This window comes from Podarcis vaucheri (assembly GCF_965113315.1).
Source record: "Podarcis vaucheri genome assembly, chromosome: 10".
In the NCBI taxonomy this organism is placed as follows: Eukaryota; Metazoa; Chordata; class Lepidosauria; order Squamata; family Lacertidae; genus Podarcis; species Podarcis vaucheri.
In genome coordinates, this window is record NC_138748.1 from 61,759,281 (window position 1) to 61,774,622 (window position 15,342).

Sequence of the window (15,342 nt, forward strand, 5' to 3'; positions counted from 1 at the left end):
TCAGGCAGAATAGAATCACAGAGCTGGAAGGGACCCGAGGGTCATCAAATCCAACCCCCTGCAGTGCAGGAATATGCAGCTATCCCATTCGAGGATCGAACCTGCAACCTTGGCATTATCAGCACCACACTCTAACCAAGTGAGCTATCCAGCTGCTTCTAAAACATGGCTTCCTCATACTTACAACTTAATGTTGCAACACAGCTATTGCTGATCGAAAGTGAAGAGGAATTAAAGAACCTTTTAATGAGGGTGAAAGAGGAGAGCGCAAAATATGGTCTGAAGCTCAACATCAAAAAAACGAAGATCATGGCCACTGGGCCCATCACCTCCTGGCAAATAGATGGGGAAGAAATGGAGGCAGTGAGAGATTTTACTTTCTTGGGCTCCATGATCAGTGCAGATGGTGACAGCAGTCACGAAATTAAAAGACGCCTGCTCCTTGGGAGAAAGGCGATGGCAAACCTAGACAACATCTTAAAAAGCAGAGACATCACCTTGCCAACAAAGGTCCGTATAGTAAAAGCCATGGTTTTCCCAGTAGTGATGTATGGAAGTGAGAGCTGGACCATAAAGAAGGCTGATCGCCGAAGAATTGATGCTTTTGAATTATGGTGCTGGAGGAGACTCTTGAGAGTCCCATGGACTGCAAGAAGATCAAACCTCTCCATTCTGAAGGAAATCAGCCCTGAGTGCTCACTGGAAGGACAGATCGTGAAGCTGAGGCTCCAATACTTTGGCCACCTCATGAGAAGAGAGGACTCCCTGGAAAAGACCCTGATGTTGGGAAAGATGGAGGGCACAAGGAGAAGGGGACGACAGAGAATGAGATGGTTGGATGGTGTTCTTGAAGCTACTAGCATGAGTTTGATCAAACTGCGGGAGGCAGTGGAGGACAGAAGTGCCTGGCGTGCTCTGGTCCATGGGGTCACGAAGAGTCGGACACGACTAAACGACTAAAGAACAACATATGTATCAGCAGTAAGTAAAGGTAAAGGTATCATTAGGTCCAGTTGTGGACCTCTGGGGTTGGGGCACTCATCTTGCTCTATAGGCCGGTGGAGTTGGCATTTGTCCGCTTGATATTCGACAGAAGGGAAGGCTAAACCTTTAAGCCTTTAAAAGGTAAAGGGACCCCTGACCATTAGGTCCAGTCGCAGATGACTCTGGGGTTGCAGCGCACATCTTGCTTTATTGGCCGAGGGAGCTGGCGTACAACTTCCAGGTCATGTGGCTAGCAGGACTAAGCTGCTTCTGGCGAACCAGAGCAGTGCACGGAAATGCCGTTTACCTTCCCGCCGGAATGGTACCTATTTATCTACTTGCACTTTGACGTGCTTTCAAACTGCTAGGTTGGCAGGAGCAGGGACCGAACAACAGGAGCTCATCCCGTCATGGGGATTCGAACCACCGACCTTCTGATCGGCAAGCCCTAGGCTCTGTGGTTTAGACCAACATGCATATAGGGTTCAGCCTAACAGCACAATCCTATACATTTATATTCAGAAGTAAACCCAGAAAAGTGTATATAGGATTGCCTTGCTTGCTTATCCCTTCACTTTTTCTTGCTTTAATGGGTATGTTTCCATCAGCGTGTTTCTTCTGGTTTAGGCTGATAGCCACAATAGCTATCTTCTCCACTGTTGGAGGCAGTATGCCTCTGAATGCCCCTCGCTATAAATCTCAAGTGTGGAGATTTGCACCCAGGTCCCACTTGAAAGCTTCCCACAGGCATCTGGCTGGCCAGGATGCTGAATGTAATGGACCATTGCGCTGGTGCAACACAGCTCTTCCTCTGTTCTTACGTACACATTTTAAAATATTTAATGTTTCCGTGTTTGTATTTCAAAATATTTTGTAGTGGCGAGCTGGAAAGAAGGTTGAGTCTTACAAATTAGGGTGGGATTTCTTCTGACCGGGGTCAAAATGTTCCTCCTTCCCCTGAAACCATGCTAAAATAAGTAGGGGGGAAAAGAGAATGCAGCACATTTTCAAAAAGATCCTCAAATCCTCCCATTTTCTCACTCAGCTCCTTTATGTGGGCTGCAGAAGAAGCCACCTCTCTGTGTGCAAATTTCACTGCCACCTGTGGGGCTGCGCGGCTAAATATGGCAAACGGCAGGAGCCCAACCTTGTGCTGACTTTGAGTCTCTCCGAGTTTCCCCTGCTATTTCCGCCCCCTCCAGTTCTTCCCTCTTTCCCTCCTTCTCCCCCACCCCACTAGCAATGACCCCCTTTAACTAATGAATTAGGAACCGCTCCTGCAATTGCAATCCTCAGTTCGACACTTGGCATTGAGAAGCAAACCAGGGCTATTTAGCTCAGCGTTAAATGGTCCGCCACATTAACCCCCTGGCACGCTGAGCTATTAGGTTGTTTTACTGTTGTTAAAGTTGCATTTGTTAGGTGGCGTCTCGCTGCCCTCCTTAGCGTTGTGGGAGAGCTTGCTATCTGTGGCATTTATGCCAGCTGTGGGGCGTGCAGGTGAGACCGCCATGTGGCACCCTCCTTTTGAGAGTAGAGCAACTTAAGAGCCCAACTTTTTAGTTGAAGCAGGGTGGTAATTGGGGTGTGTGGTCTTCCTATCAAGAGGTGAACAAGATGGAGCTCACACGTTGCACATGACATTCCTGGCCCACTTCCTCCCTGGTCAGCTGACACACCTGATAGAATTCTCCAACCCAAATGTGTGTTCATTCTTCCTTCAAAAAGGCCAGCGGAAATGATCAAGGGGCTGAAGAGGCTCCTTGTGCTGGTCCCAGGGGCTAACCGAGAGGCAAGGTTTGGGTCCAGTCCGAGGTCGATGGTGCGCTATGGAGGCTGTCTGTCAAAGCTGTAGCTGGGTCCAAGGTGGGGAGTCGGGTGGGGTCAGGAACTCTGGCAGAAGAGCAGGACAGGGTGCAGGCAGGAACAGGCTACCAACAACGTGTCTCCCGCAACCTGGGACTGGGGCTGACTGGCTTTTATCTGCCCTGAGGCATAGGGTGGCCCCGGTCCACAGGTGACTCGCCTCTCCTGGCCTGGAGGTGAGCACTCCTCCTGCGGGAACTTAGTTCCCTCCACCTCTCTGCCCTGAGCCTCTGCAGCTCAGGAGAGGCTGGAGGGTTACTGGACCCAGAGGCAACCTCAGCTTCCCCCTGACAGGGCTGAGAGTGGAGCACCTGCAGGCAATGGGTCCTCCATCACCTCAGGAGCCAGAGCAGACTCAGCTGATGCCTGTACCTGAGGATCCAGCACAGGTGAGGACCCTTCAGGCTCATGTCCCAGCCCCGGCTCAGCTGGTTCTGGAGGCAGGGACTCCTGGGCAGGCTGGGATCCCTCAGGTTAAGCATCCGAGTCCGAATCCCAGGCCATCACACTCCTGTCTGAGGAAAGGTCGCAGCATTTGGGACTTTTTACCTTGGAGAAAAGGCAAGCAAATGGCAACATGATAGAAGTTTATAAAATTATACACGACACGGAGGAAGTGGACAGAAAAAAAAAGCTTTACTCAGTTTCCCTCTCTCTCTCGATGATCTTTATTGAATTTTTAGTTACATACTATACATACATATACATTTTCTTTCACATTTGTTCCTGCTCTCCCGAACTGACTTCCCTCCTTCCTTCTTCCGGCTTTTTTATGTCGTCTTTAACTTTTCGCATTGTCTTTGTCCATTTTATATATAATTGTCCTTCTTCAATTTTTTCCATAAAATGTCTGTAAACAAGCATAAGATGTCTGTAAACATCTCAGGGTGACGAAACATATAAAAAAGAATGGGGAAAATTTATGTTATATATTGAGAAGACAATGTGAAATAGGGAAACCAGTAGAACTAAAATAAACCTTCTAACGGGAAAACACAAGAAATTTATTGGATAATAATATCAAAATGAATTAAAAATGTATATTAGGACTCTTGTTGAACAACATTTGTAAATGAATATAGACAGACAACAAGAATTGTATATACTCAGTTTCTCATAACACTAGAATTCATGGAAGATTCGAGACAGATAAAAGAAAGTTAATCTTCACACATCAAATGGAATTCGCTCCCATAAGACCTGTCCTCCAGCATTCTCCATTGAAAATAAGGATGTCCTATTTAATAATAATAATAATAATAATAATAATAATAATAATAATAATAATAATATAAAAATAAAATAATAAAAATAATTTATTGATCCCGCCCATCTGACTGGGTTGCCCCAGCCACTCTGGGCAGCTTCCAACATATATATATATATAAATAAAACTTTAAACATTAAAAAACTTCCCTATACAGGGCTGCCTTCAAATGTCTTCTAAAGGTGGCATAGTTATTTAACCTCCTTGGTTTGGGGGTTGCATAACTCCCTCCAACATTTCTCTGATGAAAATAGGGAAGTCCCACAGAAAAGTGAGACATTCCAGGATTAAATCAGAAACTGGGACGTCTTCTGTAAATCTGGGACTGTCCCTGGAAAATAGGGACACGTGGAGGGTTTGATAAGAGGCAGTGATGGCTGCCAACATAGATGGCTTGAAAAGTGATTTAGACAAATAAGGGGTCAGTTGCTACTAGCCACAATAGCAATGTTCTCTCTTCACTGTCAGAGGCGATTTGGCATGAATGCTGGTTAAAGGTAAAGGGACCCCTGACCATTAGGTCCAGTCACGGATGACTCTGGGGTTGCAGCGCCCATTTTGCTTTATTGGTCGAGGGAGCCAGCGTACAGCTTCCAGGTCATGTGGCCAGCATGAGTAAGCCGCTTCTGGCGAACCAGAGCAGTGCACGGAAACGCCGTTTACCTTCCCGCCAGAGCGGTACCTATTTATCTACTTGCACTTTGATGTGCTTTCGAACTGCTAGGTTGGCAGGAGCAGGGACCGAGCAACGGGAGCTCACCCCATAACGGGGATTTGAACCGCCGACCTTCTGATCAGCAAGTCCTAGGCTCTGTGGTTTAACCCACAGAGCCACCTGCACTGGTTGCTGTGAATCAAAAGCAGGGAGAGCTCTGTTGTGCTCAGGTCCTGCTTGAGGAGAAGGAATATTTAACATTCCCACTGAAATCACTGTAACATACACAAAGGTGGGAAACTGTGTTCCTGGAAAAGTGTGGTTTGTGGATCATTCATGGCCTGTGAGATCATGAGAAAAAGCAATGGGAAATGGTCTGCAAGGGCAAAGAGGGTTCTGCCCCACCAAGCTCAGTCTGCCAATCAGGGGGTGGCTCCACCTGCTATTGGCTGTGGCTTCACCTATCATTGGCTCTGCCTCTGCCTCCTATTGGCCTCCCTGCCTTCTGCCCAACCAGTCACAATGGAGACCAGCCACCACTGAAAATGCTTATGCACGTTCCGACACAACCATTCCGCCGCTGACCAATTTATTATCCAGAACTCCGTTGCCAGATGACATGGCATGAGCAAATGTAAACAACTAGTTCCCATTCACTTGAAAAGCCAAATTGGGATGGAAGAACACAAAGGAGCCTCAGCTCCAATGATAACGAAGAACGCAACTTTGAAGTTGTAGCTAAATTGCATTCTCTTGCCCTTCTGCCGCCGCCTGTGAAAACTCGGCAAAATTGGCCGAGCAGCGATTAGTCCATAATTCTGTATGTTCAAATAGCTTTTGGTTATTACAAAGCAGGAAATTTCAAAAGGCCTTCATTTAAAAACTGGTCGTAGGGCAATTGTGGGAGGACCTTCATAAGAAAGTAAAATATGTGTTTTATAAGCCTGTTGATACTAAGCCAGGATATTTAAATAAAGCAAGAAAGGGACCTATTCCTCCATCACTCCTCAAGCATCTCTGGTTCGCTGGGTCCAGGCTGTGGCTTCGGCCTAACCATGATGGTGGGGCCTTGGTTGAGCTCCAGTGCTGCTGGAATGAGGCATCAATTTTATCCTTCTGAGAACCCAGAAACCCATAATCCCTGATCCATGCTGACTGGGAATGATGGGAGCTGCAGTTTAAAATGCCTGGGTTTTGCCAGGTTGGGATAAAGCTCTACTACCCTTAACCCTTCTAGACCCAAGATCTACCTCTAGGTCCTCCTTGTACATTTTATGTTCCTACCAATAAGTTTGTAGATCTGTGCTCTTTCTTTCTCCCTCCTCCCGTCTCTCGTTTTTCACCTCTTCCTGAAAAATGGTTGCAGTGCAGTTCGCGTGATTCATCTTTCGGTGGGGCAAGTCATGCCCCCCTTGTGGGTCATGGGACCCAGCGGTTCAAGACCAGGGGGCCGGAGAACCCAGTATCCTGCTCTTTTGCAACCATACAGGTTCTCTCTATATTAGTGCTCCGTAAATAAATTATGCTTAAAAGGGATGGGGGGGGGAAGTAGCTGTGGAGTTCGGGGCGGGGGGAGCGGGAGATGCATTTCAGCTTCTGGATTCTTCTAAGCGAAGGCTTAGCTCTGAGTAATCAAAATTGCTTTGGTTGGGCGCGGAGGCATTAAAAGCCTTGTCCACTAATTGAGAGAAGCGGCTCCGGCGAAGCAGCCTTGCCCTCTCGTTAGGCGAACTCGCAAGTTCTATTTGTCATCATTGCTTGCCCGTCTTAATCTAACAGTACTGCTGGTGCAAATTAATGGTAATTTGTTATGACACACTGTGTCCTTCGAGTGGAACAACAATATGGAACTAATACCGCTCCACTCATAGCCCCTTGCCAGCTCCCTCCATCTCTCCCCACCCCGGATCTCGCCCACTGCTGAAGACATCATCCTGACTTAGCCTTCAAGCTGCTCTCTGCTAAAAGGGGTGTCAGGATATGTTATAGCTTGACTGACAGAGACTACCCAGTGCACTTCCACTGACACGTTCTAAAGGGATGTGCAGCTAACTCTAGGGCTAGTCTTTTCCAAGCACCTCATTGCTATTTCTAATATAGATATAGGGGCTTTCCCCCCGCTGGAACAATGTTCTGGTACCTCTCAGCTGGGCCCCCAAAGTGGGGGGAGAGACCTGACAAGCCTCTGGAAAGTCCTGCTATGCCTCCGGCTCATGAGGAGACCTTCCCCAGAGCTGGAAGAGGACATCCTCTATGGCAGTGGTGGCCAAACTTGGCCCTCCAGCTGTTTTTGGACTACAACTCCCATCATCCCTAGCTAACAGGACCAGTGGTCAGGGGTGATGGGAACTGTAGTCTCAAAACAGCTGGAGGACCAAGTTTGGCCACCACTGCTCTACAGGCTCTGGAGAGGGAGGGTATCATCTTGAGCCAGGGCTTTGTTGAGGCTCTTTAACCTCCCAGGCAAAGCCGCACCTCAGAAAGTCCCAGTGCTGCTCCAGCTCACATGAGCTGGAGAGGCGAGGGGGTGGGGGGCTTGTTAAGCTGCTCAGATATGGGGAGGAAGGCTCCCCACACCTCAGCTGGGCAGCATCAACAAGTCTCTGGCTGGCGAGGAGACCCCTCCCCCAAGCCTGATGAGAACCTCTGGGGTGGGTGTTGTGAGAGGTGAATTCTGGGACCTTTTTGTCTAGGGGAAAAAAGCACCGAATACAGAGAGATACAGTGGTACCTCGGGTTACATACGCTTCAGGTTACATATGCTTCAGGTTACAGACTCCGCTAACCCAGAAATAGTGCTTCAGGTTAAGAACTTTGCTTCAGGATGAGAACAGAAATCGTGCTCCGGGGGTGCAGCAGCAGCAGGAGGCCCCATTAGCTAAAGTGGTGCTTCAGGTTAAGAACAGTTTCAGGTTAAGTATGGACCTCTGGAACGAATTAAGTACTTAACCCGAGGTACCACTGTACACTGGTACAGATGTGGGCATTTGTGCAGTTTCCATATCTACCTTGCAATTGCCCTCATGCAGTCCATACACCTGACAGGTTTCCAGAACTCACCTAGTATTTGCAGATCATGGTGGTCCATACGCACACAGAGGGCTTCTGTTGACACACCTGGAGAGAATCCCATACATTTTAATTGCAGGACGGTTCAGTACATTGATGCCCTCAAGCCAACGCAGAGCAAAGCACAGCTACTATGGCGTCAGATTGCAGCTATTTGGGTGGGTGCGGGGTTACTAGAATAGCTATTGTCATAACCATGGGGGCTGGGTCCAAGGAGCTGCGCTTCTGGAATACATTGTGTAAATTAAGTACATTTGCATAAATGTTTGTAATTTGCAGACTTGGCAGTAGAACTGGATGGATCACTAGTTCTCATCTGTGTCTCTTTTCCATATTTTCACCCATAAGTCTGTTTCATCTTGTTTCCTCATTAAACTCTCTCTCTCTCTCTCTCTCCCTCCATATATTACACACAAACACACAAATGCTGATAAATACATGTTTTAAAACATACATTTTCTCCAAATACACACTTTTAAAAGAGCTCTCCTGGGGCTTTTTGAGTGAATAACTGTCACAGTGTTTGGAGAAGTGTGAAATCCAACAATAGCTATGTACCGATCCACAAATTATTCTGGGAGGTACAGCTCTGGCCTGCTCGTTTTGGAATGGACAAATAACAAATTCCTCAAACATCCCTCCTTGGCAGTCCATATTTTATTTTATTTTATTTTATTTTATTTTATTTTATTTTATTTTATTTTAAAAAAATGTGTTCTAAGAATATATTTAATACTGTTAATTCTGTAGCACAAAATAAAATAAAAACAAGCTATGATGATCCCCACAACAAGGCTTAAAGCATAACACATTATTGCCTGAAATTCAAATGATACTTCAGTTATGTAAAAATGTTTAAAATAAAAAAATTTCTTCCTGTAGCACCTTAAAGACCAACTAAGTTAGTTCTTGGTATAAGCTTTCGTGTGCATGCACACTTCTTCAGATAGCACAGTGAAGACTATCTTTTAAGTACAAGGCCACCTTTTTTCCCCCCTCTGCAAAAAAATGGGTCTGGATTTCTGCTTCTTAATAGCCACTTTCCTTAGCCTAGATTGTCTATAATAATAACATCTGTCTCTTACTTTTAAGTATCTGGAGGGAGTGCTCTCCACCTTTGCAGTAAGCTAAGCAGTATTAGCCACCTCCATATTGCATAAGGAGGTACCGAACTGAATGCTTTGCCCAATGAGTTCATGGCAGAGGCAGTATTTGAACCAGGGGCTTCCTGATTCACAGCTCAGTCTTTTAGCCACTATGTTCTTATTTATGTTAAGTTCTCTACCATGAGCCCTACTGTTAGGTTGTGGGTGAACATATCAGATGACACAGTGATTCTTCAAACAGCTCTTGTTTATTCACAGGCCCAGAACAGAACTGGGCTGAAGGGTTCAGCCAACCTGCTTATATAGAGCTCAACTACAAGGCAACAGTAACAACTTTCTGTAACTATCCAATCACTGAACGTCTCCTTCAATTCCTTATTTGCATATGTTGACCTGAGTGAAAACTATCTACAGTATTCCCCCTGCTGGCCCAGGGTGAGAACTTCAGTACATAACAGCTACCATTCCATCAATCCTTGCTTCCTGTCTCCATTGGAACCCTTTGTGCCATCATTTAACCCCTGATATGGTGTTGCCTTTGCTCCGATTTGCAATTATTGCTTTAGTTGAGATTCCTGCATTGCAGTGGGGTTGGACTAGATGACCCCCAGGATCCTTTCCAACTCCACAATTTGTGGTTCTATTATTCTATGTTTGACTTGGTTCTGCTAACGTTCACCTGGCAGTTGGCCTCTGCTCCTTTCAGGCGCCTCCGCTCTAAACTCCCTTTATACCGAGACAGCCTGACTGATGAAGGTATCACAACTCTCTCCCGACACCTCTGTGATTATTTCAGAGCACCTGAACTTTGCTGAACTTGGGTAAACACATCTTTAATTTATATTGCATGCAATTATTTTTTTATTACAGCTGGAGTGCTAAGTGTAATCAGGTGGCTATTGTATAATTTAAACTCCAGGTGATTTTTATTTAATAATAATAGCTTGCGTTCCTATAGAGCCTCGCATCCCCAAAGGGATCTCCACAGCACTTTGCCAACTTAACAATCAAAGACGTAAAAAGTAAAACACTGATTATAATTAACACAATCTAAGTAAGCCGGGGCCTGTTCCTGCTGCTGCTGTTTATATTCAAAGGGATGCCACTGAATTTAATGACAGAAGAGCTGGGCTGATGCAATTTTACCTAGCTTGGGGGTGTGCAGAAAACCCCAACATCCCCCCACCCAATTTTGCTTCTCTAATGTGTTCTTTGTGAGGAAGAACCTCACATTTTACATCAACATTTTGCCATAGATTAACTTTGGTGATAACTCAAGTTCTGGACCATTTCAGCTTTGCCCAATGTATAGTGAGGAACCTGTGACCCTCCAGATAGTATTGTTGGACTACAGCTCCCATCAGCCGCAGCCGGCATGGCCGATGGTCAAGGGTGATGGGAGATGGAGTCCAATGACATTCAGAGGGCCACAGGTTTCTCCACCCCAGTTGTAAAAGGTTTTTCGCCGATTTCTGGGCAAATCATGATGGTGGTGAGAGGCAGAGCACATACATAGCATGCTTTGCCTTGCCTGCTACCACACACTGATGTATTCTCTTGGTCCTGGGAAGCTGTTTGTTTATTTACTATCCTTTTATTTTTAAAGGGGCCCTGATCATGTAAAGATTTCTGCAGGTAGAACTCAAAAACAATGAGGGATCTTGGGTGAAACATGAAGTAGGTACCCTCCTTGTAACATGATATATGGAATTATTGTTTGGCTGTGATGGTGGTTGCTTATTTTAATTGCGTTGTGTTTTAACATGCTGTAATCTGCCCTGGGTAAGAAATATTTCTCTTCTCCTTCTTCTCATCATATTTTAATTATAAAACTGTCATACCTCATGTTACGTTCGCTTCAGGTTGAGCATTTTCAGGTTGCATCACGCAGTGACCCGGAAGTACCGGAAAGGGTTACTTCTGGGTTTCACTGCTCGCGCGTGCGCAGACACGCAAAATGATGTCATGCGCATGCGCAGAAGCGGCGAATCACGACCTGCGCACATGCAGACACGGGTTGCGTTCTGCTCATGTTGCGAATGGGCCTCCGGAACGGATCCCGTTCACAACCAGAGGTACCACTGTATAGTGTTTTTGCACTTGTTAGAATCAGAGAAACATAGAACTGGAATGGGGAATTGGGGTCATCTATTCCGTTTTTTTAAAATCATTTTTATTGATTTTCCAATAAAAACACCCAATCAACATATCCAATCATAATCCAATTAAAACAAAAAACTAAAATAAAAAAGACCAAATTATAATCCAGATTGTGATTATTGATTTTTAGAGGCTCCCCATAGGCTGGACCCACTATGGGGGGGTCATCTATTCCAATCCCCTGCAATACAGGAATCTTTTCCCCAATGTGGGGCTCGGATCCATGGCCCATTCGATGTGACTTCCACTTGGGTGCAGGAAGTTCCTTCAACCAAACGGAAGCTGCGCCTCGGTTGCTGAATTCGAACGGGCTTCCAGAATGGATTACGTTTGACAACTGAGGTTTGACTGTGGCAGCAACTTTTGTGTATGGAAGTGGAGGCATTTGTTTGTCCTGCATGTTAGGATCAGACTGTCTTGTGCCTTAAAAACTAAGAATGGGGGAAAAGAATTTTAGTTTGCATTTAAAAGCCAAGCTGCCCAACTTTCCAAAACAGTAAGGGAAACAAAATATTGCCATCCTGCAAAATTCGTACTTCCCCAAATTTTGCAACGCAGTTCTCCAGCCAAGTAAGGTGTTCAAAAAGGCATATACTCTGGTAAAGTCTGCACAAAATGCATACATCACTGAAAACAAAATACAATAATGCATTATTTTAGGGGGAAAGGCTTTGCGAAAATGCATACATTAGACCAAATTGCACAAAAACAGGAGGCGTATATCAGGAGGAATTTGTACTGAATTTGTGAATTTTTACGAGGGCTTCAGAAATACTGCAGATGGATGTAGAAATCAGTTTAAGACTGGGAAAGATTGAGAAACTGAGAGAAATTGAAATTGACAGCTTCACCCATCCCTAGTGAAAAATGAATGTGAGATGTGAAGCTTCCGGGAACCAGGCAAAGGGCCTTCTCAGTAGTGGCGCCCTCCCTGTGGAACGCCCTCCCATCAGACGTCAAACAGATGAACAACTATTTGACTCTTAGAAGGCATTGAAACATTCCCTGCTCAGGGAAGTTTTTAATGGTTGATGGTTTACTGTGTTGTTAATATTTTGTTGGGAGTTGCCCAGAGTGGGGTAAACCAATCAGATGGGTGGCATGTTGTTGTTGTTGTTGTTGTTGTTGTTGTCAACAACAATTGAGCCTTCATTAATTCTCAGATTGTGTTGCTTCATGTTCCACACTATGCACCCCCAGACCAAGCCTGTATGGAACCCCAGCCATCAATTTCAACCCATGAATCCCAAGCAAAGTGTTGGCAGCATCTCTTCATAGATGTCAAACATTTTCATATTCATCCTGTTCAGTTAAATAAAGAAATAAATAAACCCAGCAAAATCAGTACCCTAAGAAGGTAATGAGGGGTGTTGTTTTTCAAGCAGGCCAAATAATTTAATCATAAATTTGGATATGAGGCTGCATGCACCTTGCCATTTAATCCAGACTGACCTTGTCTGGGGGAAACCTGTTTGTAAGTAAAAAACCAAAACCAAAAAGACTGATGTCGGTGTGATATCTCAACAACTTGCTTAAAACTTAAGTCGCTTTCAGGAAGGAGCCTAATTTCACATGTCGGACTCTTTGTTTAAAGACTGCATAAGTGCTTTTCAGAACAGCAGTCTGAAATCAGACGACATGGGTTATGGATCAGAGCTATCTACGTGTTAGATCTGACATGAATTATGGAATCAAGTGCCATGGTTCAGGAAGTTTCGCTCTAGACCACTGTGCATTATTTCATAGCAAGCAAAACATTCTGAAAGAAAAGGTGGCGCTTCTTCGCAGATGGGACTGTGATTCAAGCCTGTCTCTAGAGGGCAGGCAAATATAAGATAGGCATATAAGGTAGCAAGTGAATTTCCTGAACAGAGACAGATTTCTGTAATTGCATATCAGATGTAAGTGAGTTTGTCGACTCCCAGAGTCCTGAATTACTTAACAAGGCAGTGAGGAGGACTATTCGCTGATCTGAGAGGGAGGAGGAAGCAATACATTGTGTGTGGAGAATTTGTAACGGTATACCAGGGAGATTGCCCCTTAAAATGATAGAGTTGAATCCAGATTAAGTTAATTGAATTCATTCCCATTGAAACACATGGTACTTCAATTAAGTCAGGACTAACTTGTCCCGTTGGTTTCAAGTGTGCAATTTAGGATGCAATGTGTCATTGGTAATCACTAAAAGCAATCCTCTTATTTATGTTTTTGCAAGTTCTTTGTTCTAAATTGGCTGCAGTTCATTTCTGGGCCCAGACTAGTGCTTAAACCCCTAAACTACAGTGGTACCTCAGGTACAGTGAGGTACAGTGGTACCTTAATTCGTTCTGGAGGTCCGTTCTTAACCTGAAACTGTTCTTAACCTGAGGTACCACTTTAGCTAATGGGGCCTCCCGCTACCACCGTGCCGCCGCCACACGATTTCTGTTCTCCTCCTGAAGCAAAGTTCTTAACCCGAGGTACTATTTCCGGGTTGGCAGAGTCTGTAACCTGAAGCGTATGTAACCTGAAGCGTATGTAACCTGAGGTACCACTGTACTTTATCCCCAAGTATCTGAGAGACTGCATCCCTATAGGCCCTCCCCCCAGGTGTTAAGATCAACAGAAGGGGCACTCTGGGTAGTTCCACCAACCTCAGAAATATGGAGGTGGCCCAGGAGAGGGCATTCTCTGAGGCAACTCCTCAGTTGTGTAGTTCTTTCCCTACAGAGGTACATTTGGCACCTTTACCAACTAGCTTTCAGCAAATGCTGAAGATGTGTCTCTTAGCTCCGGCCTTTGACACTGTGCGTTTTTAGAACTCACCCTATTCCCACGACTCTGGTTTGTTTAACTGCTTTTAATTCTGGATGTTAAACCCTGGCAAGAGAGAGGTCCTGGTTTCTGTGTCAGAGAAATGGATCAGTTGTCTATTCTGAATGGGGTTGCACTCAGGAGTAGGTTCATGGCCTGAGGCTGCTTTTGGACTCATCATTGTCACTCAGTGGTCACAAGGACAAGGAGTGCCTTTTACCAGCTTCAGGAGATCAGGCAGTTACAGGTATTCCTGGACAATGATAGCTTGGTCACTGTGGTCTTAGTACCCCCAAGACTGGATTACTGCAATATGTGTTCATCAACACCAAAGACTGATACAACAGGTCCATTCCTATAGATGTCGTATCAAACAAGACCACAAGCACCTTAAATCTCTGGAGAAGATGGAGTTCAGCAGCATGGATCTCTTTTCACTGAGAACAAGTCCAGAGTTGCACACATTAAGCTAAATGTGTGGAGGAACCCACAGTCCAGTCACCTTCCACTCATTCAACATATCACATGAAAACTACTACTGTGCTTTCATTTTTAAAAAAAGAAAATTGATTTTATTTTATAAAGCAAAAGGGAAATATATCCAATGACAGTAACGACGACAATGCATTAGGAAAAAGCAACATTTCAGGAAAGGAAAGAGACTCTATCTCTTCCTTGTTTATGAAAGCGTGACACTGTTGAAAAGAAGCTGCTAGTTTCACACTGTCATCCGCAAAACTCATGATGTGCCTACAAGCAAAGTGCAAAGAATGTCTCATTTGTTCACCCAAAAGGGGGGGGGAGTAATGCATGGTCTGTGGTGTATAAATGGCTTTGGGTTTAACTCTTTGTTAGTTTTGTTCCCATCCTTGCAATCTCTAGAGGCGAGAATGAAGAAACCCACCAGCGTGGATAATACAGTCAGATGGGACGCAGGTCCTCTCTGCTTATTTTTTGTTTCGCCTTCCCATAAAGAGTTTGAGGCAGTTTAGCATTATGCTGTACTATCAACCGCTGATTTGTGTGCCTGCTGAAAGATCTCTCAGCTTTCAGGTTCTGCACAGCCCCACTTTAATCAGCTGGCAGAGCCATTTTATGCCAATGTTGCCAGTTTCTCAACTGGGAATCCATGAGTCAGGGTGCTTTCAAGGGTGTCCCATCAAACACTCTCTGTGCCCAGCCAGCCCCCACCTGGCTCCCTTTTTTTAACAGCCAGTCCAGGGGCTGCATCTGCATGTCTGCTTCCTCTTCCTTTGCCTCGGGGTTGCCCCTTGTAGAACTCAGCAGGCAGGAAGATGGGGACAAAACTAGACGGAGTTGAGACTGCCTGTCGTTGGCTCCTCTGCCCTGTCAGCCACACGGTAGAGAAACATGCAGCTGAGAGATGCTAAATTGTCCTGCATCTGTAGCTTATCTTCCTGTGGTCTGTTGCCTCCCTTTCT

The 15,342-nt window shown here is 45.3% G+C and overlaps 1 protein-coding gene across 3 annotated transcripts in view; it reads left to right on the top strand.

Annotated features, from left to right (window-relative positions):
* SOX5 (SRY-box transcription factor 5) overlaps window positions 1–15,342 on the top strand; it is a 783,822-nt gene that overhangs the window by 175,878 nt on the left and 592,602 nt on the right. The window contains exon 1 of one of the 3 annotated variants that reach the window (XM_082238847.1): window positions 5,390–5,592. The exons of the other annotated variants lie outside the window; for them this stretch is intronic. The gene's annotated coding sequence lies outside the window, so the exon portion shown is untranslated. Of the gene's footprint in view, window positions 1–5,389; window positions 5,593–15,342 lie in introns of those variants that run through there. 3 annotated transcript variants of the gene reach the window in all.